At 44.9% G+C, this 24,964-nt stretch overlaps 1 protein-coding gene across 1 annotated transcript in view; it reads left to right on the top strand.

The window, feature by feature from the left end:
• The first annotated feature begins 714 nt into the window (after positions 1 to 714).
• The window catches only part of CPEB1 (cytoplasmic polyadenylation element binding protein 1), a 59,933-nt gene continuing 35,683 nt past the window's right edge, over positions 715 to 24,964 (top strand). Inside the window, exon 1 of the mRNA XM_069765746.1 lies at positions 715 to 757. The gene's annotated coding sequence lies outside the window, so the exon portion shown is untranslated. The remainder of the gene's footprint in view (positions 758 to 24,964) is intronic.

Below are 24,964 nucleotides of genomic sequence, written 5' to 3'. Positions count from 1 at the left end.
CCTTAGTTGTAAATATAACCATATAGGAAGTGCATAACATGGTGGTCATTGCTGTATAAGGGTAAGTTCACACAGGACGTTTTTGTTGCGTATCTGTATTTTTTTTGATGGCTTTTTTTTTTTTGTCCATGCTAATGCCCTTGGATTTTCAGCAGCAAACAATACCTGCGTTTTTTCAACACCCATTAAAGTCAGAGTGCAAAACGCTGGAAAGTGACATGCTCTGTCCAAAAAACGCAGCAAAGATCAAAATACTGATCAAACAAAACCAATGTGTGTATGAGATTTCTGAAATCTCATAGGCTTTGCTGGTATTGTAAAAAGCGGCTGAAAATTAGCATAAAAAAGCAGCAAAAACACCCTGTGTGAACTTACCCTAAGCGCAGCTCTATAGCTTCCATAGACAGCTGGTTCAGCAGTACTTGTGATGGTATTCCTTGCAGCATTTTAATGTATCCAGAATCTGCTACATTTCATTGCTATAAACCTTTTTGCACTTCCATAAAGGGCTGGATGTTTCCCAAATCTATAGTACTAGCAACTAATGTAGTGCAAAAACGAATGACCATAACGTCTGTCCACACAAATAATTTGTATTGGAGCTTGAAGTGCATGCAGACCCTGCCCAGTCATGGAGACGAAGCATGAGGTTTCTCTCTGAGGGAGGTGCTTTGTGCAGGCATTGATGCCACTAGTTGCTCCTCATGCTGGCATTGGATTCATCTGCAGCAGCAATAGTGACTCAGTGAGACTAGAGGTAGGTCTGATTTACATTGATTGGCTTGCAGCAGTATTGCTATGATGCTTACAGGGGTCTAACGCTAACATGATGCCAACCTTGTGTCTGACAATATCTGATAATGTAAGGATGAAGCTTGTAATGCTTTCAATGAGCTACTGTTAATCTGCAGTGATGCTGCTTTTGTAAATTACTGTGTGCCTCTTTCCAGTTTGTGCTGTATCATGGCATTTAAATATGCTGAATAATTTGCCGTGATCCTATTTGGCGACTTGTTTTCATATACATTGCATTAGTACACTAAAGCAATTATTTATTAAATATTATTCTATTGTACACTATAGTGCAGAAATACTAAAATCCCATTACAAAGTGGCTAGTCTGCTGCTAGTGGCAACTTCTGTATTGCTTTATAATGTTATGGAAGATTTTTGCTGCACCTTATGGGGAAAATGTATGTAAATGAGCATTTATTGCAGTCTTCCTACAGCTTGTTTTACTAGAATTCTGTACATTTTCAGTCTTGGCCCAAAAGCAGCAGTTAAAGTGAAATCTAAACTATCTTTAATGTTGTACCTTGACATGGTTTTCCATACGAGTTCTGATTTGTTAAAACTGTCTTTTTGGGAGGGTTTTTACCTGAACGACCTATGAAGAAACTTCCAGAGTTGTCCCTAGACTTGCATGTCTGTAGTTAAAGGGCCACTGTCGCCCCCCTGCAGCTGTTATAAACTAAGAGCCACCTTGTGCAGCAGTAATACTGCATTCTAACAAGGTGGCTTTTAGTTTTGTGTTCAGGTATTACTAAAATAAAGCAGTTTGAAACTTTGCAAAAATACCTGTCTTGGTCCGTGGAGGCGGGTCTGAAGCCTCCTCTGTGAAGCGCCCAACTGCCATCACTCATCTCTTCTGGGGCGATGGTCGCCGCCCCCTCCACGCTGTTTTCTTTTCAAATCCGGCGCTGAACACAAAACTAAAAGAGCCACCTTGTTAGAATGCGGCATTACTGCTGCACAAGGTGGCTTTTAGTTTAGAACTGCTGCAGGGGGGTGACAGTGGCCCTTTAAAGTGGTTGTCCAGATTTGTGGATAGTAACTACATACCTGTGAATCCTCACAAAACACACTGGGAGTGGTTGGTCATGTGACCAACTATGTAACTTGCAGGAATGTAGCCACAAATGTTAGACTTGGGCTACTTTCACACTAACGTCGTTTGGCCTCATCACAATGCGTCGTTTTGGAGAAAACGTATCCTGCAAAGTTGCCCGCAGGATGCGTTTTTTTTTTCTCCATAGACTTTCATTAGCAACAGATTGCCACACGTCATGTTTTGGCAGACCATCTGCACAAAAAAAGCTACATGTAACGTTTTTTTGTGCGTCGTGTCTGCCATTTCCGACCGCATGTGCGGCCGGAACTCCGCCCCCTCCTCCCCGGACCTTATGGGGCAGCGAATGCATTGAAAAACTGCACCCGCTGCTCCTGTTGTGCTTTTACTTCACAGCATGCTTCGGCCTGACACTGCAACAGGCCCATACCGACGCTAGTGTGAAAGTAGCCTTACTCAGCCGCTCTCAATTTGTTTGTATTGAGCAATGCTGCTCACTTCTAGTTGGTATGTGACTATGTATGCAAATCACACCTGCTTCTGGTGCTGGAGAATCCTGACAGCACCCAGTGTACACACTGTGGATTTACAAGTCAACAGTTGCAATGTCAGCAGATGGTAGCCCCCTGGCTTGGACAGCCTCTAGACGTCTACCTGTAAAAATTCAGTTCACTATTCTTTTCACAAGATATCTTGTTCCTATTACTTCACAAGCAACCGAAAGGTTTGTTTAAATAGAACAACCAGGTTCCCTGGACCCAGAACTAAATGCCTGGCCTAATGGTCTGTTTATTACAATAAACAGATCATTAGAAAATATTTTTAAAGTCCATGTGATATGTAAATGAAGCTTTAGACTAGTCAATAGGGCATTGGTGTCCCAGGCTAGTCAACCTTTTAACATGACTTTGACATCTCATGCCCATAGGGGGTGTGATGACCTGCTAAGTGGGCTGACTAGTCTGGGGACACCAAGAACCAATAGACTAGTCAAAGGCTACGTTTACATGTCAGTCTGACCTTAATAGATTAGAAACACTTTCTAAGGGGCGTGGTTTGCCGGGGGAAGGGAGCAGACGTGTTCCACAGGAGCTCCTGCTAATTCCCCTAAAAAAGCATATATAAGCCTACAAAAAGTTGAATTTTGGATTGCTGGGGCATTTATAACATGCCAGTAAACAAATACGTGCGGAAGGGACTCGATCCCACAAAGAATGCCCCTACATGGAGCCGGAGAGACTAGGAGGAACAGTGGCTTAACAGCACTCGGAGAGACTCAGACCAAGTCTGCAGCCACAAAGCCCGGCCCTCCCCGGGCCCAACTCAACCCGAAGCTGCAGGGATCATTGCGGCACCAAGAGACCCTGAGCAGCAAGGGGCTTTCCCCAGCTTCGGAAGAGACCCGCGGCGCCGAGGACAAGGGCCAGAGTGAAGCGGCGGCTCAGCGTGCCTGGAGAAGCAAGATGGCACCATCGCAGCTGCGGCACGGCGCTCCAGAGTTTGTGCCGAAGTGGCTGCGGAGTCACTGCCACAAGACACAGCAGTGTTGGAGCCAGGGGAAATGCCACTACAGCGGGACAGGACCGGCCCAGAGAGCTGCACGCCAGTAAGAATGCGGGAGCCAGCTGTGGAACGGGCCCAGAGGCAGGAGATTGCAGGGGGAAGGGAAAAATGGCGGCGGCTGCTGGTCAGGACACTCTGCAGGGGGACATGCCAGAGAAGCAAGGGTGACCGGAACAGGACACTCGCATTAACGAAAGCCCAGCAGCTTAACAAATTAAATGCTTACAGTATACCCACACCTATGAGGAATAATGATGTAGGCTGCACTACCCAGCTTCAACACCTCGATGGTATGCAGCAGCCCCATACTCTTCAAAAGAGGTGTGCCACCCCTAAATCCCCTAATGGAGCCTGAAACTTACAGGGAACATACAGGGGGACAAGACCTACGGGAACACACCAGACAAGACATTACAAAGTAATTTCCGGAGATGACAACTATAATTATAAAGAGACACAGCCAATGGCAGATACAGGGTTTCCTGCGGAGTCCTATGTAAAGCCTCAAATTTACTCTACAACGGGGGATGACGTCACCTTTACCCCTCCTGATCATTCCCACCGCCCTGACAAGTTTAACCTCGATGAATGGAAGGTAGCATAATTGTCTAGGAATTTTATTCGGGATTCCAAAAAGGGTTGGCCCCTACTATGGAAGATTGAAATGCTATGGAGGACCATTCAGAGCTAGTGACTTCGTGCCAGGTCTCACACCCTGATCCTGACATCCTTTCTGACTCTGGGGGGGGGGGGGGGGTTTGGGAGTATCTACTCAGAGGACCTCTCAGATGTGGCGGAGTCCCCTTCTCTGGGGGGGGGGGGGGAGAGTGAGTTTTCGTATGGGGGAGGGTCTTCCAGCTCCTCTTTACTTTTATTCAGAGGGCTCTAATGGTTCCCAAAACTCCGACTCCCAGGGCGCTCTCAGCACTCAACTACAGAGAACCCTAATTTGAGGGATATTTCAAGGGAGTCTGGGATAAACTCCCATAACTTACTCATAATGGACAGCATCCCCGTGTCAAAAAAAATTCTCAATCTGTCCGATTTATGATTAAAATATGTAAGGCCTTTTTATCAGCAAACACCACAGGAGGGGGGGGGGTTCTGCATCGTGTACAATTTGACATCTGACCTCGAAACAGCCTCAGGCATTTATCAAAAAGTTACTAACACACCTTGTCAGCCATTGTGAAAACCCCCAAACCTATTCCTCCTAAGGCCCATGACCTTTCGTAATTCCCTTCAAAAACCGACAAGACATACAAAAATTTCATAACCCCACTTCCAAAGGATGCTAAAAACTCGTCCTTATTCTCAGACTCCCTGGAGAAGATAAAAAACAACATCCTCTTATTTAGGGAAGACCTATACAAATATGAAGACTTTAAAAGAAACTAACTTTAAAAATCATAGGGATTCCGGAGTCAGCTCAACCCTCCCAATTAAAAAGCTATATCTCCACTCTGATATCCAATCTGTTAGCCAATTCCAAAGTGACGAACCTGGTTGAGAGGTCATTCAGAATTCCAAGACCACCATCTCTCCCTCCAGACACTGCAAGAGACATTATAGTATCCTTTTACCCTGGGTGGGTAAGGAATGATCTTCTAGCCCTGACAAGGAGTTCAAAAACTCTCCTCTTCATACGACAAAATAACTGTTCAAAGATTTGTCTAAAGCCACAATTCAAAAAAGGAAATCATTCCATCGCATTACTAGAGAACTACTAAGCACAGGAATTCCCTATTATTGGTCTCAGACTTCCTCCATACAAGTTAAATATGCGTCAAAACTAACAATCACATCTCCGGATTAAGGAATCGTCTTTTGAGAAAAATCGGAATACTTTCCTCATCGGCTTCTTACATTTTCATCCTCAATATTTTCTACTTGACTGAAAGCCTCTAGGGAAAAACTCCATTACGTGGACCAGGGTGTCGCTTAACCACATGTTCCATGTGGTCTCCCATCTTAGACTACAAACGGAGCAGTCATTAGACAATCCTTATTCCACTTGATAATGTTTTAAATTAACCGAACATTTTGCCCAGTCGCAGGACCATCCAGGGACGTTCCCGGACACGACAAGCTACCATATATCGTATATTCTGCTTAAAGTCTGAGGGTCACCTGGAGATGACCCGGACAGGCCTTCGTAATCTATCATTTTTATTTTTTTTTTCTACTGGTTACCTCATACAGTTTCAGAGGTTTACTTAAGCGATTTATGCACGCAGCATTTATGTTAAGGTAACGTAGTAAACTATGAAATTGTCAAGCAAATTTACATGCATATCCTACTATGTCACTTCAGGCAGCTTTTGAGAGGAGCTAATCAAGTTTATATGTAGCATTATCTAGGTGTAGTCATACCGCTCTTTGTTCCATTATGTTTATACGAAAGTACAATATGACCGCCTGTCTCCCCTATTGAGATAGGGGTTTATTTTTCCCACCTTCATATCCCACCCTTCCCCTCCGTCCCTTCCTTACCTAACCTTCCCGGTTAAAATCCCAATAAAGACGTTTGAAAAAGAAACACTTTCTAAAGATCCATTTGTTTAAAGAGAATGTTATGTGGGGTATTTGGATATTTAGTCTACTTTCACACTAGCGTTAACTGCAAACCGTCACAAAAACGTCTTTTTGCCAAAAAAAACGGATGCGTCAAAAGTGCAAAATGTATGCAACGCATACAGCATTTCGACGGATCCGTCTATTTGGGGATGTCTGGCCAATTAGCTAAAAAAAATCCTGTTTCTGAGCATGCTCAGTAGAAAAAAAACGTATTGCAGCGCTGCATTGCGTCGTATGACGTGTCTCGACACATCCGTCGCTCATAGACTTTCATTGTAGCCAAAGACGCATGCCGATGGATGCACCGAGACACGTTTTTTTTGTCGGAGCCAAAAAAACGTTGCAATCTACGTTTTTCCAGACGACGTGTCGCCTAATTTCAACGCATCCGTCGAAAGACTTATACCGACGTATGCAAATCCGTCGCCAATACAAGTCTATGGGGAAAACGCATCCAGCAAAATATTTTGCTGGATGTGTTTTTTCTGCAAAACGACGCATTTTAACGTATTGTAGTTAACGCTAGTGTGAAAGTAGCCTTAGACACAACTGCTGGGGCATGTCAGGTTTCCTTTTAATCAAGTATGCTGTAATGTTGCATTGTCATGTTTTGATGTTAACCCCTTAGGCTATGTGCAAACGTTCAGGATTTCTCACTGAAAATTTTCAGCAAGAAATCTGCATGCGTTTTTGCCAGGTTTTTTTTCCAGATATTTCCCAATGCATTTTGTAGTGGGAAATCCATAAAAACCTGCAAAATTAATGAACATGCTGCGTGTTTTACCGCAATGTGTTTTTTTTTTTTTTTTGTTTTGTTTTTTTTGCTGGGAAAAAACGCATCATGTGCACAACATGCGGAATTCATTCTAAATGATGGGATGCTTATTGTATGCTGTTGGCGGTTTTATAGTGGTTTTTAACGGAAAAAAACAGCAACGTGTGCACACAGACTTACAGTATACTAGCATTACCATTTATAAATGGCATAAACTAATGCTACCAGTAACCAGACCCCATTCCACAAAGCTACAATCAGCTGAAGCTGCAGCTATTGACAGGTTTAGCTGACAGTCTGTATGGACAGTAAGATCCTGCATGGCTGATTTCAGATTGCCAAGCAGATGGGTAGAAGCATCTGTCATGAAACACAACAGTGTCCATGTGTATGGGAGTGAGCAAGATGCCTGCTGTAGTATTGATTGTTGACAGTATATTGGGGTGGAGAAGACTAAGTTAGCTGAGAAACATAAAAACTGTCTAGAAAGTGGTAAGAATAGTCTCTAGAATGTTAATGTGAATAAAAGGGCTGGATAATTTCAAGTAACTGTTTCAGTAATGGGTCTACTTGGTCTCTCCAATCTGAAAGGATATTTAGGGTATGTGGATCCGCAGTGTTTTTTGAGGTGCAGAAAAGCTGCAGATCCACAATTGATTTACAGTACAATGTAAATCAATGAGAAAAAAAATTGTACACACTTTGCAGAAATTCTGCTGCGGTTTAAAAAGTAGCATGTCACTACTTTTTTGTGAATCTTCAGTTTTTGTACCCATTCCATTATATAAAAAAAAAACTCAGCGGAACCACAGGTGCGTCTTCTGCCAGGAGTAGAATCCGCACCAGAAATTCCTAAGCCTAATCCGCAACGTGTGCACATAGCCTTATGGTAAGTTTAGTCTTTCCACTGGGGGGAGATATTGGAGAGGTTTGAACAGTAAACCTACATACCTGTTTCTGTACTGTTCCTTAAACTATGTGCACACGTTGTGGATTAGGCTTAGGAATTCCTGGTGCGGATTCTGCCTCTCCTGGCAGAAAACGCACCTGCGGTTTTGTCGCATTTTTTGTGGGGTTCTGCAGCATTTTTCGTGCGTTTTTCTGCAGATTTTCTGTTTTTTACCCCTGCAGTTTTCTATAATGGAATGGGTACAAAAACACTGAAGACTCACACAAAAAAGTGACATGCTACTTTTAAACTGCAGCGGATTTTCCACAGTGTGCACAACTTTTTTTTTTTTTCTCATTGATTTACATTGTACTGTAAGTCATTTGCAGATCTGCAGCGTTTCTGCACTACAAAAAATGCTGCGGATCCGCACAGATTCCACAACGTGTGCACATAGCCTTAAGCAAACTTAGGCTTCTTTCACACTAGCGTCGGAATCTCCCCGTCGCAATGCGTCGGGGAGAGATTCCGACGCTAGCGTTTAACGCTTTGCACAGTGGGTGCAGCGGATGCATTTTTCCGGCGCATCCGCTGCCCCATTGTAAGGTGTGGGGAGGTGGGGGCGGAGTTCCGGCCGCGCATGCGCGGTCGGAAAAAGCGGTCCGTCGGGAGAAAAATGTTACATGTAGGGTTTTTTCCCGACGGTCCGCCAAAGCACGACGCATTCGTCGCAAGACGGATGCGAAGTGTGCAAATCCGTCGCAAATGCGTCGCCAATAGAAGTCTATGGGGAAAAAACGCATCCTGCAATCACTTTTGCAGGATGCGTTTTTTCTGCAAAACGACGCATTGTGACGGATTTACAAAAACCGCTAGTGTGAAAGTACCCTTATGCTATTGAAATCCCTTATTACTGGTTGGGGGGATTAAAAAACAAAAAAAAAAAACACTCTTGGAGTTGGTGACTTGGATCAAGTAGCTTGTGAAAATTTAAGTTGTGTGGAGTTTACCATCTGGATTGCTGAAATGAAAGCCTTGAAACTAAGTCACTTGATAAAGATTCAGTTCTAGGCATAAGCAGTAGGTCCGCATCTGACCTGATGCCATTCAGGGCAGGAAAGTAACTGATTTAAGGCCCCGTCACACTTGGCGACGCTAAAGCGATCCCGACAACGATACGACCTGTCAGGGATCGTTGCTGCATCGCTATGTGGTCGCTGGTGAGATGTCAAACTGTGAGATCTCCCCAACGACGCAGCAGCGATGTAGCGACCTGTACAACGATGTCACATGGCAGCTATTTCATGACGATTAACAGACCTCAATGAGGGACGTCCTGTCATGAGGTCGTTGGTAAGGTGTCAAACGCAGCGATGTGTGCTACCCAGCGGGACCTCAACGATCAAAAAAAGATCCAGGCCATTCCGACACAACCAGCGATCTCACAGCAGGGGCCTGGTCGCTGCTACGTGTCACACAAAGCAAGATCGCTACTGAGGTCGCTGTTGCGTCACAAAACTTGTGACTCAGCAGCGATCTCGCTAGCGATCTCGCTTTGTGTGACGGGGGCTTTACCCTGAGCTGTTGGCTGACACTGTTCTCTCTATTATATGCATGGTCAGACCAAAACTTACACTTCAGTAATGCCCTCAGGAAATCCCAGCTCACACTAACAAGCTTTATAAGAATCCGTTGATGGAATGCAGGGGGTCCCATCAAGGCAGAATTCACATTGGAACCTGTTACACAGCGGCACTAACGCTATGTAACAGATGCATTAGCGCACCCATTGACTGACATGTAGCGCATCGCTAATGCATGTCATAATCCAGCATGCATTTAACTATGTGCCATCTTTCTTTTTCCAAAGATTTATTGTTATAGGGATGAGAGGGACTGAGAGGGGGGGGGGGGGGGAGGTGGAGGATCATTTAACAAGAACTTGTAGCAATTACAATATAACAAAAGGAACGTTCATTGTAATACAACTTATTGTAGACAATTTTTGCAAATTAATCAAATTATTCAAATTATATTATTCATAGGACTGAATTGATTGCAAGCCATTTAAGGCCAATCATATGAGGACAGCATTTAATCCAAAGCATTTGACACTAATATTTTAACTAATGGATAGTGTATGGAATCAAGAATTAGGAATTAAGAATTAAGTAATAAGCCTATGTTAGAGGCGAATAGATCAAGTGATGGGAGGCGGAAAGGCCTTGTCCCATTTGTTCCACTTCTTGCAGAATTTTCCAAACTGGTTGTTGATCAGAGCGAATTTCAGTTCGTGGGATCTATGTTGCTGGAATAATTGTAAAATAATATCCGGATTGGGTAGTGTTTTATTCTTCCAGTGGCGAGTAATGTTTTTTGCTACAAGGCATAGATGGATGAATTGGACTCAACACTCCAACCTCTACTCATTCAAGTTACTAGATAGGAGGGCCATTTGGGGGGTAAGGGTAAAGACTTTGTTGGAGAGTCTGTTAAAGGTAGTGGAAATCAGAGACCAAACATTTTTGACTTTAGGGCATTGCCAAAGCATGTGAATTAGGTCTCCCTTGAAACCGCAATCTCCAGCAGAGTGGGGACGTTGAGGGTTCCGACGTGAGCCAATTTTGCCGGGGTGAGGTACCATCTGCTAATTTTAAAGTGTGTCTCTTGGAGTGGAAATGAGATTGTGGAGTTATAGGTTGTTTAGAGAGCATCTTCCCAATGTTCTGGGGAGAAGGTAGAGTTCAGAGTTTTTTCCCAGGTGAACATGTAGGGGGATTTAAGCATGATTTCGTCATTGTTGAAGGAGTCGTAAAGGAAGCCATGGCTCCAGAAAACTTTGTGGTGGGGATTGTTTAGGACTTTTATGGAGGCATGTGTGAAGTTCATTTTTGAGTTGAGGAATGTATATACATTGTCTTTTGAGGATGAATTATGTGAATAAGGAGGTAGGAATGTTGAATTTTTTCCTCAGCGATATGAAATCTAGGAAGTTAGAGCCATTGTGGATATCTCCTAGTTTTAAGATTTTTGATTCTTGCCAGATGGGGGGGGGGGGGGTTGTTGGCGAGGCGAAAGATGAGAGTGAGGGGTAGATTTTTTTTTTTTTTTTAGGATAGAAAATTTGTGTCCTTCTCTTTGGTTTGGAGAATTTGTGCCAAGCTTGGGCGATGGCAAGGAATAAGGGGTGGGTGTTAGGGTTGGGAAGGTGGTTTGAGATTGCTTGTGAAATAATGTTGCTTAATTGATTACCGTTATAAAGACATTTCTAGGTCGAACCAAGCTGGAGGGTCCTGTTGAAGAATCCAATGGGCGCTCTGTTTGATCAGCAAGGTTTGGTAATGTGCAGTGATGTTGGGAAGGCCCATGCCCCCGTTACTTTTTTTCTTATATAATGAAAGGGTAGAGGTTCTGGCTCTTTTTCCTCCCCATAAGAATGTGTTCAATGTGGATTGAATATTTGTCAAAAGGATGGCGGGTACGGGTAAAGTAAGACATCGGAGGACATAGAATTTTTGGGAGGATAAATGTTTTTAGAGTAATTCCTCCCCCACCATGAAAGCTCTTTCTCTTTGAAATTTGCACAAACCTTGCTTATTGAGTCGGTTATTTTACTCAAGTTTGCCTTTATCATGTACTGGAGGTCAGGGGTGGATTAAGGGTAGCCAGGGCCCCGGGCTGTTCACACACTGTGGGCCCCCCCCGGTCATGTGACGGGGGTCATGTTATACCCAAACCAGATTATACCAGAAAAATGGCCGGGCCCTAATCTACTGTAACCTATTAAATATTTGTTAAAATCTGCAATACAATTTAGGTATACCTTGACCAATAATATCACATACAAGGAACAAATACAACCGCACCGTGACCAGACCACAAATTACAACCACAGTGATCGAATAATATCACATACAAGGAACAAATACCACCGCACCATGTCAAGACCACATATTACCACTTGGTGACCAAATACACATACAAGGGACAAATACCACAACACCATTTCCAGACCACATATTACCACCACATAGTGACTGAGTACCACAATACTGATCAGTAATAAAAAAACAAAAACACAATACTATCACCATAAGTGCCAGTATTCACAGGAGATCTGTACTTGGTATGCAGTGTCTGTGTAGAGGTAATACAGTGATCACTGGTGACATTGTACACAGGACCTCTGTATATAGTATACAGTGTATAGTGTCAGTGTATATGGGTAACACTGACTCACCAGTGACGTCTCTAGGTGAACTCTTTCATCTTTCATCCAGCACAGACTGCCATCATTTCTTCCAGCCAGGACTCGTTTCTGCAGGAAATAACAGTTATCTCGAGCTCCACTTGCAGAACACATTACTTAATTTTTCACAACTTCTACATTACACCACATGAAGAAAAAAAGCGATATATTGTCACTCTGCACAATAACAGGACCGCCCCCCCATTTAAAACAGTATACTCAAAAAATAAAATAAATACATCACTGCAGTAATAATATCCCTTAATTAGCCCCTATGGTAATAATAATCCCCACCCTGGCTCCGTTTATCTCATTCCTGGCTCCAGCCATATGTTCTCCCATCCTGCACTCATGAGTATCCATTCTACCCCATATGATCTCCACATCCTGCCCCATCTGTCTCCATCGTATCCATCCTGCCCCATGATCCAATCCTGCCCCATGTCTCCAATCATGCCCCGTGTCTACATTCTGCCCATGCCTCCAGTCCTGCCCCCAATGTGTCCAGCAATCATCTGCCCCAGTGTGTCCAGCAATCATCTGCCCCAGTGTCTCCTCCAGCATTGCCCCCCCCAGTGTCCTCCAATCTGCCCCAGTGTCTCCAGCATTGCCCCCCAGTGTGTCCACCGCACCGATACCTGATCCAAAAAAAAAAACAAGCAGTCTCCTCACCTGTCCGCGCTCCAGGCGGCGAGCTCCCTGCAGCAGCGCACACTCGCCGGCGACTGACAATGACGTCAGATGCCGGCGACGTGTGCGCTGCGGCCGACATCAGCCGCCAGCCTCCAATTGGCTGGCGGCTGTTAACTATTGACATGCGGGCGCGTGCCCACACATCAATAGGAAACCGCCGCAGCGCCGGAAGGGGCCCGGTGAGCAGATGAGAAGGGGCCCAATGCGGGCCCCCTCTCTCTGCCCACCGGGTCTGGGGGGCACATAAACGCCGCCCGGTGGGCAGTCACAGAGGATTATCAGAGGGTTAATCTGCGGTAGCCCAGGCCCCCCCAGACCACTGGGCCCTGGGCTACCGCCCATATTGACCCTCTGATAATCCGCCCCTGCTGGAGGTTACTACAAAGAGATTCCTAAATAGGGAATTTCTTTGTCACACCAACTTAGAGATGACATTTTCTTTATTGCCTCCATTTGGTTGGTTTCAAGGTTGAGGGGAAGAATATTGGATTTTGACTGGTTGATTTTGTAGTTGGATAGGTCTGAGTTTATCTAGTTCTTTGAAGACCTCAGATGTGGAGTTATAAGGGTCAGTTAGCGTCAGTATGATGTCATCAGCAAAAAGGCTGATTTTGTGTTTTGTCGGGTATGTATACCTTTAATTTGTTCATTATTTCGTATTCGTTCGGCTAGGGGTTCTAGGGCTAGGTTAAATAGTAAGGGAGACGGGGCACCCCTGTCTAGTGCCGTTTGTGATGGAAAAAGTTAGAGGTGTGATTATTGGATAGTATTTTTGCGCTTGGGTTGGAATAAAGGGCCATAATGGTGGTCACTAGTTGTTGGTTGAACCCAAATTTAAAGAGTGTGCCGGAGAAAGCCCCAATCAAGTCGATCGAAGGCCTTCTCGGCGTCAAGAGAAATTAGTGTTGTGGGAGTCTTGGTAGAATTGGCGTATCTGATGGCATTTATAGATCTCCTCGTAGCGTCTGAGGGTTGTCTCCCTTGAGTAAATCCCATTTGGTTGTTGACCAGTAGGTTCGGGAGAAAGGTGCTCAGTCTATTGGCTAATATTTTGGAGAATAGCTTTATGTCAGTGTTGATAAGAGAGATGGGGCGGGGCGGTAGTTGGTCATTAGTTCTGGGTTTCCTTTGGGTTTCGGTATTAGGACAATCGAGGCCTCAAACATTTCTTTTGGAAAGAAACCTTGGTCTGCAGCGAAGTTGAATACTTCCGCAAGGTGGGGAGATAGAATTTTGCTGAATGATTTGTAGTATGAGTTGTTAAATCCGTCTGGGGATTTGTGGAGGGTTAGTTTATTGATGGCTTCTTTGATTTCATTTGAGAAGGGGGCGTTCATACAGGCCAGGTCATCTGTTAAGGAAGGGAGGTTTATTAGTTTGAGGTAATCGTTAATAGCAGTGGGGTTGGGTTGAGGGGGGTATGGGGTTGGTTTAAGGTTATATAATTTTTGGTAGAATTGAGCAAATTCGTTTGCAATGTCTTGGGGATGGGTTAAAGTAGCATTTTTAGAGATGGCTATAATTCTGTTTCTGTTTTGGATTCTATTACTGTTTATTCTCTTGGACATATAGGATGTTGGTTTGTTTAGTGCGGAGTAGTATTTGTATTTTGAGGCTTTAACGGCGGCATCATAGGGAGTGGAGATTAGGGATTTGAGTTTTAGTCTTAAAACCATGAGTTCGGATTGGAGAGAGGGTGATTGGGTTTGAGCTAAAATTTCAGATTCTTTATTGTGGATTAGGGTTTGAGTTTCTATAATCTTCCTTCTAGTCTCTTTTTAATTTTTGATGAAATTTCAATGAGAGTACCTCTAAGTACGGCTTTGTGGGAACACCAATTGTTGAAAGGGTTGGTTGAGGAAGAATTGTTCTCTAGGAAGAATTGGGAGATGGCTTTCTCTGTTTTGTTTATGGGTGGGATTGTGGATGATGTTGGGGTTACACTTCCACATGTTAGCTTTCCTAAGAGGGGGGCCTAATTGGATTAGGCTGAAAACTGGAGCATGGTCCGAAAAAGATTTTTTTTTTCCCTATGGAAACCTCTAAAAGTCTAGGTAATGAGGATGAAATCAATCCGGGACGCGGACTGGTGGACGTCGGAAAAGAGTGTATTCTCTTGACGACGTGTTGTGGCACCGGAATACATCGAATAGTTCGTTTTTAATGATCCATTGATTGAGATTTTTCGTGGGACTTCGAGTATGTGAGGAAGAGTCTACCGTGCTATCCGGTGTGATGTTAAAGTCTCTGACGAGAGTTCTCCTTCTCTAACCTTGGAGATAATTTTCAAGAGCTTATTTAGGAATCGGATTTGTTTCTGATTGGGGGCGTAGATGTTTACTAAGGTGCAGAGTTGCTCGTTAATTTTACATATTAAGATGAGGTATCTACCATTGATGTCTTTATGTTCATTAATAACTTCAAAGGGAGTGGAGGAGCTGATCATGATGATTACCCCAGCTTTTTTTCTGTGGGCCGCATGCAGTGAAAATATGGGGGAACTTGGTATGTTTAAATTGTGGGTGATTATTTATCATAAACTTAGACTCTTGAATACATACTATGTTGGAGTGGGATTTTTCTAGTTCCCTCCAGAGGGAAAATCTCTTGCGTGGGCTGTTTAGGCCTTTAACATTGTAAGAGGTGAGTTTAAAGCTCATGTTGATTTCAGTTTGGAAAAGGTGCAAGAGTGGATGGCAGATACCTGAGTAACCAGTAACAGACAATAACAATTATACGGAGATCGAATGCTTGAAAACGGGTAACGAGGAACAGCTGGAATCAGCCTGTGGAAAGAAACAGTGTGAATACAATTAAATACAATGAACAAAAAACGAACATAGGCCAGTCAGTCAAAAGAGACTCGCTACTAAGCGATCGGGGTGAAACTCGTGGACGGGTAATAGTGAAACCCAGTGTGAGCACGAAGAGAACCTTTTAGGCAGAAAAGAGAAGCTTATTGCTTTCCATTGCTTTGTCCTGGTTTTGAGATGGACTTTAGGAAATTGGAACCTTCCTCTGGGGTGAAAACAGGGATAGTCTTGCCTTGGTAGCGGATCAGGAGTTTAAGAGGGAACCCCAAATTGTAAAGAGTGCCTCTATCCCTGAGGGCAGAGGTGACGCCGGAGAAGGAGCGTCTGTCGTCCAGGGTGAGTTTTGACAGATCTGGGAAGACTTTCAGGTCGCCGTATGGATCAGGGAACATCTTTCGTTCTTTTAGGTACCGTATTTTTCGGACTAGAAGACGCACTTTTCCCCCCCAAAAATGGGGGGTGCGTCTAATAGTCGCAATGCAGGCTTACCGTTGAGGCAGAGGTGCGGCGGCAGAGGAGGCGCAGTAAGCGGGGTCCCTTTATCCGGTGAGGTGATGCAGCAGCCCGGTATGCAGCAGAGCCGGGTGAATCCTGTTATCAGTGGTGGCGGCGGCCATTTTCCTGAGGCCGCGCATGCGCAGATGGAGCGCTCTGCTTCCCGGGGCTTCAGGAAAATGGCCGCCGTGATCTCCATCTGCGCACGCGTGGCCTCCCGCGGCCATTTTCCTGAAGCCCCGGGAAGCAGAGCGCTTCATCTGCACACGCACGGCCTCAGGAAGATGGCCGCGCTCACCGATAACAACAGGATTCACCCGGCTCTGCTGCTTACCGGGCTGCTGCATCACCATACCGGGGGAAAGGGACCCCGCTTACTGCGCCTCCTCTGCCGCCGCACCTCTGCCGCCACGGTAAGCCTGCATTGCCTGCACGGTAAGCCTGGGACCCCTCTCACGCCATACCTCTCACTGCACCTCCTGATCCCAAGCACCTTCTCATCCCAGCATCACCCCACCTCTGCCGACACCTTGCCTCCTGTGACCCTGCTCTGCCACCGCCAGCCCTCAGGTAAGATACTGTAAATTCGGACAATAAGACGGACCCCCATCTTATAAAAAAATATTTTTTTCTGCAATTTTCACCCCAAATTTGGGGTGCGTCTTATGGTCCGGTGCGTCTTATAGTCCGAAAAATACGGTATTTTAAGTTTTTTGTTTTCCCTTAGTCTGGAAAAAGTGTACTCAGGATTGTATCTCTGGGTACGTCAGCTGCTATTTTTGGGGGCTGTGGGAGTCTGTGGGCCCTGTCTATCTCTAGGTCAGATGAGGAGAGATTCGGGATGGCTGATTTAAAGATCTCTTTGATATGGTTAGAGAGCTGTTCTGGTGGGACACTTTCTGGGATACCCCATATCTTTAGATTGTTACGGCGACTTCTGTCTTCCACATCTGAGAGTTTGAGCTTTAGTTTATGAACTTCTTTAGAGTTCCTGAATGTCAAAGGATGAATCAGCAGATTTGCGTTCTAGTTTTTGTAATCTCTCTTCGTGGTTGTTAATTTTTTTCGGAGAATTTTTCAAACATTGAGTCTAGTTTACGATCAAACTGTCTTTGGTCTTTGAAATTTTTGTCCATATCCCTTCTCATATTTTCAATACTGTCAGATTGACTAAGCAAGATAGTACATCGCCCTGTAGCGATTCAAGGCCTGGTTTGGAACACGCTAAGGCTGGAAAGTCATTTTCGTAATTATATTTTGAGGGGTTTTTCTTAGCCTTGGTTTTGGCAGGGGAGAGATTCGGGGAAGTGTCCTCTGACTCTACATCCGAGTCAGATTGTACATGTGAGGAGGTGCAGACATTGCCCCAAGCTCCTGGAGTGCTTCTTTTGAGGCTTTGGGATGTGTCCATCTCTGTGTGGGGCTGACTACTCTTCCCTGAGTTGTCAGATATGTTTTGATAGTGAGAGGTTTGTTTTATAGGAGAGTTGAGCCTGCGTGGCGAGTGAGATCTGTCTCTATTTGAAATGTCAGCTCTATCTGTTAGCTTGACGTTGTGGATAAGTTTTATTGCTTTTTGGTGGGTTAGGGATTTTTAAGGCAGGAGAAGACCCTTTATTTCTGGTGGCACTCATTTTGAAAATAATTTTTTTTTTTTTTTTTTTTATACAGCGGACCTCCCCTTTAAGATTTACCACCAGGTGGTGCTATGGCGTTGGGAGTATTTATGTGCCATCTTTCTGTGACTGACCCTCAGACGCGGTCTGCAGCGTTTCTGGGTCTACCACTGATAGCGCAGATGCTTCACCTACGCTATCGCATAACACAATCTTTAAAGGGCACTAGCGTTGGTGCAGTCCGTTTAACACATGCATTGAACAGACTGCACCAACGCAATGTGAACCCAGCCTAACTTAATGACCACAATGCCTTTAAGGCTGGCAGTTAAAAGTGCTTATTCCGCAGTGCTGCTCTTTAAGGGTGCTGACAAATAAGTTTATCGCCCCCATCGTCGGAAAATCTCAACTGCCAGGAGAGGTGAGACCCCAGAAAACATGATTTGGGTTGGTTTTTACTGTTCAGTCACACAATTACCATTCACCTAATAACAGCAATCAGATTTTTCCATTAATTTCTCTCAGCTGATATGGTCTAGCCTGCCAGAGGAGAGAAATGGAGCGCTCTGTCATCTCGGCATCATCTTCCTGGAAGAAAATGGCAGCTGTATGCATAGTGTCTGTAAGATCTGCCAGCTGGAACCCAGCAACAGTAGAGAGAGAGAGATATATATATATATATATATATATATCTTCCCTTCACCATGACAGCACTGTACGTGAGAGGGCCTCCGCCCCCAGGAACAGGAAACCTGCAGCAGAGATAAAAGGGGCTGCAAAAAAGAGGGAAGAAGCCAGCACTGCTTATGGTCAGAACGCAATAACTGAAGTGCAATTGCACATAAATTCTAACTGTATTTCAAATATGAGACATTTAGCAAACAATTGATCAATTCTTTGAGCTACCCCGCCACTTCACGGCAATCTCATAATGGGGCAGTCCTAATCTTCGTATTTTATTTACGTTGTGCCATTATGGCCTCCTGAATGTATAAAGAGTATAAAAAAAAAAAAAAAAAAAAAGGACCACATTAAATGCTAACTGTACCTGGAGCATTTTCAGAATCACTCCCTTGGTGCCAGGAAAGGCAAGCGCAGGTAAAGGCCGATCAGGTCCAGTGCGGACATTTCAGATCTGGCTTCCACACTGCCAAACCCGCACCAAAGATAAAGGGTGAGACAGGCTGAGACACAGGTGCACAATTAACTTGAGCCTGAGGCGGGGCAGGGCTGCTGTGTGTGTGCACAGCAGCCTATCAATCACAGTGAACACAGAAAGAATGGCGCACATAACCCAGCGTGCGCGGCAACAGTGGTGGTCAGCCACATACCAATGCAAAGCAAAAAAGAGGGAAGAAGCCAGCACTGCTTATGGTCAGAACGCAATAACTGAAGTGCAATTGCACATAAATTCTAACTGTATTTCAAATATGAGACATTTAGCAAACAATTGATCAATTCTTTGAGCTACCCCGCCACTTCACGGCAATCTCATAATGGGGCAGTCCTAATCTTCGTATTTTATTTACGTTGTGCCATTATGGCCTCCTGAATGTATAAAGAGTATAAAAAAAAAAAAAAAAAAAAGGACCACATTAAATGCTAACTGTACCTGGAGCATTTTCAGAATCACTCCCTTGGTGCCAGGAAAGGCAAGCGCAGGTAAAGGCCGATCAGGTCCAGTGCGGACATTTCAGATCTGGCTTCCACACTGCCAAACCCGCACCAAAGATAAAGGGTGAGACAGGCTGAGACACAGGTGCACAATTAACTTGAGCCTGAGGCGGGGCAGGGCTGCTGTGTGTGTGCACAGCAGCCTATCAATCACAGTGAACACAGAAAGAATGGCGCACATAACCCAGCGTGCGCGGCAACAGTGGTGGTCAGCCACATACCAATGCAAAGCAAAAAAGAGGGAAGAAGCCAGCACTGCTTATGGTCAGAACGCAATAACTGAAGTGCAATTGCACATAAATTCTAACTGTATTTCAAATATGAGACATTTAGCAAACAATTGATCAATTCTTTGAGCTACCCCGCCACTTCACGGCAATCTCATAATGGGGCAGTCCTAATCTTCGTATTTTATTTACGTTGTGCCATTATGGCCTCCTGAATGTATAAAGAGTATAAAAAAAAAAAAAAAAAAAAGGACCACATTAAATGCTAACTGTACCTGGAGCATTTTCAGAATCACTCCCTTGGTGCCAGGAAAGGCAAGCGCAGGTAAAGGCCGATCAGGTCCAGTGCGGACATTTCAGATCTGGCTTCCACACTGCCAAACCCGCACCAAAGATAAAGGGTGAGACAGGCTGAGACACAGGTGCACAATTAACTTGAGCCTGAGGCGGGGCAGGGCTGCTGTGTGTGTGCACAGCAGCCTATCAATCACAGTGAACACAGAAAGAATGGCGCACATAACCCAGCGTGCGCGGCAACAGTGGTGGTCAGCCACATACCAATGCAAAGCAAAAAAGAGGGAAGAAGCCAGCACTGCTTATGGTCAGAACGCAATAACTGAAGTGCAATTGCACATAAATTCTAACTGTATTTCAAATATGAGACATTTAGCAAACAATTGATCAATTCTTTGAGCTACCCCGCCACTTCACGGCAATCTCATAATGGGGCAGTCCTAATCTTCGTATTTTATTTACGTTGTGCCATTATGGCCTCCTGAATGTATAAAGAGTATAAAAAAAAAAAAAAAAAAAAAGGACCACATTAAATGCTAACTGTACCTGGAGCATTTTCAGAATCACTCCCTTGGTGCCAGGAAAGGCAAGCGCAGGTAAAGGCCGATCAGGTCCAGTGCGGACATTTCAGATCTGGCTTCCACACTGCCAAACCCGCACCAAAGATAAAGGGTGAGACAGGCTGAGACACAGGTGCACAATTAACTTGAGCCTGAGGCGGGGCAGGGCTGCTGTGTGTGTGCACAGCAGCCTATCAATCACAGTGAACACAGAAAGAATGGCGCACATAACCCAGCGTGCGCGGCAACAGTGGTGGTCAGCCACATACCAATGCAAAGCAAAAAAGAGGGAAGAAGCCAGCACTGCTTATGGTCAGAACGCAATAACTGAAGTGCAATTGCACATAAATTCTAACTGTATTTCAAATATGAGACATTTAGCAAACAATTGATCAATTCTTTGAGCTACCCCGCCACTTCACGGCAATCTCATAATGGGGCAGTCCTAATCTTCGTATTTTATTTACGTTGTGCCATTATGGCCTCCTGAATGTATAAAGAGTATAAAAAAAAAAAAAAAAAAAAAAAGGACCACATTAAATGCTAACTGTACCTGGAGCATTTTCAGAATCACTCCCTTGGTGCCAGGAAAGGCAAGCGCAGGTAAAGGCCGATCAGGTCCAGTGCGGACATTTCAGATCTGGCTTCCACACTGCCAAACCCGCACCAAAGATAAAGGGTGAGACAGGCTGAGACACAGGTGCACAATTAACTTGAGCCTGAGGCGGGGCAGGGCTGCTGTGTGTGTGCACAGCAGCCTATCAATCACAGTGAACACAGAAAGAATGGCGCACATAACCCAGCGTGCGCGGCAACAGTGGTGGTCAGCCACATACCAATGCAAAGCAAAAAAGAGGGAAGAAGCCAGCACTGCTTATGGTCAGAACGCAATAACTGAAGTGCAATTGCACATAAATTCTAACTGTATTTCAAATATGAGACATTTAGCAAACAATTGATCAATTCTTTGAGCTACCCCGCCACTTCACGGCAATCTCATAATGGGGCAGTCCTAATCTTCGTATTTTATTTACGTTGTGCCATTATGGCCTCCTGAATGTATAAAGAGTATAAAAAAAAAAAAAAAAAAAAGGACCACATTAAATGCTAACTGTACCTGGAGCATTTTCAGAATCACTCCCTTGGTGCCAGGAAAGGCAAGCGCCTTTCCTGGCACCATTGATCAATTGATCAATTGATCAATTGTTTGCTAAATGTCTCATATTTGAAATACAGTTAGAATTTATGTGCAATTGCACTTCAGTTATTGCGTTCTGACCATAAGCAGTGCTGGCTTCTTCCCTTTTTTTTTTGCTTTGCATTGGTATGTGGCTGACCACCACTGTTGCCGCGCACGCTGGGTTATGTGCGCCATTCTTTCTGTGTTCACTGTGATTGATAGGCTGCTGTGCACACACACAGCAGCCCTGCCCCGCCTCAGGCTCGGGTTAGTTGTGCACCTGTGTCTCAGCCTGTCTCGCCCTTCATCTTTGGTGCGGGTTTGGCAGTGTGGAAGCCAGATCTGAAATGTCCGCACTGGACCTGGTCGGCCTTTACCTGCGCTTGCCTTTCCTGGCACCAAGGGAGTGATTCTGAAAATGCTCCAGGTACAGTTCGCATTTAATGTGGTCCTTTTTTTTTTTATACATTCAGGAAGCCATAATGGCACAACGTAAATAAAATACGAAGATTAGGACTGCCCCATTATGAGATTGCCGTGAAGTGGCGGGGTAGCTCAAAGAATTGATCAATTGTTTGCTAAATGTCTCATATTTGAAATACAGTTAGAATTTATGTGCAATTGCACTTCAGTTATTGCGTTCTGACCATAAGCAGTGCTGGCTTCTTCCCTTTTTTTTTTGCTTTGCATTGGTATGTGGCTGACCACCACTGTTGCCGCGCACGCTGGGTTATGTGCGCCATTCTTTCTGTGTTCACTGTGATTGATAGGCTGCTGTGCACACACACAGCAGCCCTGCCCCGCCTCAGGCTCGGGTTAGTTGTGCACCTGTGTCTCAGCCTGTCTCGCCCTTCATCTTTGGTGCGGGTTTGGCAGTGTGGAAGCCAGATCTGAAATGTCCGCACTGGACCTGGTCGGCCTTTACCTGCGCTTGCCTTTCCTGGCACCAAGGGAGTGATTCTGAAAATGCTCCAGGTACAGTTCGCATTTAATGTGGTCCTTTTTTTTTTTATACATTCAGGAAGCCATAATGGCACAACGTAAATAAAATACGAAGATTAGGACTGCCCCATTATGAGATTGCCGTGAAGTGGCGGGGTAGCTCAAAGAATTGATCAATTGTTTGCTAAATGTCTCATATTTGAAATACAGTTAGAATTTATGTGCAATTGCACTTCAGTTATTGCGTTCTGACCATAAGCAGTGCTGGCTTCTTCCCTTTTTTTTTTGTTATAAAAGGGGCTGCACCTCTCCTCAGTTTTGGTTTCCTGTTCTTGCAGGTGGATGCCTGTGGCAGAGCGCTTACCTCCCTAGGGATCTCCCTCTGATCACCAGTCTGCGGTGGGGGCAGCTGTACTCTGTGGCATCATACAGTGCTATCAGGGAATCCTAGGTCTGAGGGAGCTGCTGCATACTGTGCCTCATCACCCCCCCCCCCCCCCAGCTGGACTCCCTGGCATCCGCTCTGTTCAGGAGGCTGGCCCAGGAAAGGGGTGTGTCCTTCACTGGCACTGAAGTGAAGGTGATGACTTCCGGTCTCACAGGAAGTGACGTAACACGCCGGAGGAGCCAGTGTGCTGGACACTTCCAGGTGGAAGTTGCTCCAGAGGCGCACACACTGCTCCTACCCTATAAAGAAAAAAAAATGAATGCGGCAATTGCCTCCCAAACATGGCAAAGCCCGCAGCGGATCCTGACATACCAGCAGTACCCAAGATGAATTAAGAGGTACAAGCTACTGGGGTACCCAGGGTCCTGGAGGGGTGAATGCCCCTATTGCAGAATAATAAAGCCATCATCTGGGAGGAGGTTAAATCAACTGTCAAAGAAAACACCATGCAACAAAGGGAACTCCTCCCCCTACAAGTGTCCAGAGGTCTGTAGATTTGGGAGAATTAACCTCCTCTGATGCCTCAGACCTGGACTCATCAGATGAAGTGTGGCCGCCCTTATTTTCAATCTGAAGATATCAGAAAATTGCTCAAACTTGTTAGGGTGACTATTGGGGTGGAAACCCCTAGAGAGCCACAATCAATTCAGGACACTATGTTCAGCAATCTGGAGGGGAAAAATGCAATTTTTTTTCCTTTCCATGATATCTTAAATATGATCAAGAGTGAGGGGAAAAAACAAAAATCTATCCCGCAGGCATTAAAATGCAAATACCCTTTTGACGGAGAGGTCTGAAAAGTGGGGAAAAGGCTCCTAGGTTAGATGCAGCCATTGCTAGTACCTCTAAAGGTGTAGCGCTACCATTTGAGGACATGGGAGCCCCAAGAGATCCCCTTGACAAGAAAGCAGATGCTTTTCTGAAATCAGCCTGGGAGGCAGCGACATGGTGGTTTTAAACCCAGGGTGGCCGCCACTTGCACAGCACATGCTATAGTTAAGTGGTTAGAGGAGCTGGGTGATCAGACTAAAAACAAATGCCCAAGAGACTACTGGAGGCATTACCCTCCTTGCAGGGGGCAGCAAGATTCCTAGCAGATGCTTCTGTTGACTGTCAGATGTGCCACCCGTGCATGTGCCTTATCCAATTCCAGATGCAGAGCAATGTGGCTAAAAAATTGGACTGCAGACTTCCAATCAAAAGTCAAACTCTGTGCAGTACCCTGTGAGGGCAGTATCTTTGGCAAAGCCTTAGACTAAATCCTAGAGAAGGTGTCTGACAAGAAAACATTTTCCGCCTCCCTTTTTCTAGATGCCGGTGGAATAAGTCTTGCTGGTCCTTTTGTGGGTCCGGATATAGAGGAGGATGATGGGTCCATGCGGGGCAGACCCTGGAAAGAGGGGATTCCTCTTCAGTAAGCCCCCCCCATACACCAATGATGCCAAAATCCCAGTGGGGGGGGGGGAGGCTCCGATTGTTTGTCCACCACTGGGCAACATTACCAGCTTCTCAATGGGTAACCAGCTTGTTGTTGGAAGGTCTACAGTTCAAATTCTCCAGCCCCCCACCAAGTCGCATGATGACCCAGGTGGCCCAAAAAAATCAGGCCCCACGAGGGAGGTCAGTGTGGCCTATCTCCTCATACAAAAAGAGGTCCTAATAAGAGTACCTCACCAGGAGATAGGGGAAAGGTTTCTAGAGCACCTTGTTCCTCACGCCAAAACCAGACAGCTTGCTGAGAACAATATTCAACTTAAACACTAAACCGCTATATTCAAGTGCGGAGCTTCAAAATGGGAACTCTAAGAACTGCAATAAAAGTACTCAACCCGGACTGTTACATGGCAGTAATAGATCTTACAGATGCTTACTACCATGTGCCAATTGCTGGCCAACATCAACAGTACCTAAGCTTAGTGGTAAACATTGCAAAAATTCCCACCCATCTGCAATACCAATGCATTCCCTTAGGGGTGGCTATAGCTCCACTTATATTTACAAAAATTATTTCCAAAGTAGCGTCTTTTATCAGAAAGGAAGATATAATACTGGTACCCTATTTGGACGATTTTCTTGTAATGGCAGACAACAAAGAAAATTGCATAAAAAGTCACAAGTGT

Source organism: Ranitomeya imitator, chromosome 4 (assembly GCF_032444005.1).
Source record: "Ranitomeya imitator isolate aRanImi1 chromosome 4, aRanImi1.pri, whole genome shotgun sequence".
In the NCBI taxonomy this organism is placed as follows: Eukaryota; Metazoa; Chordata; class Amphibia; order Anura; family Dendrobatidae; genus Ranitomeya; species Ranitomeya imitator.
The sequence above is the reverse complement of the archived record's forward strand: the minus strand, read 5'-3'. Positions and strand labels throughout refer to the sequence as shown.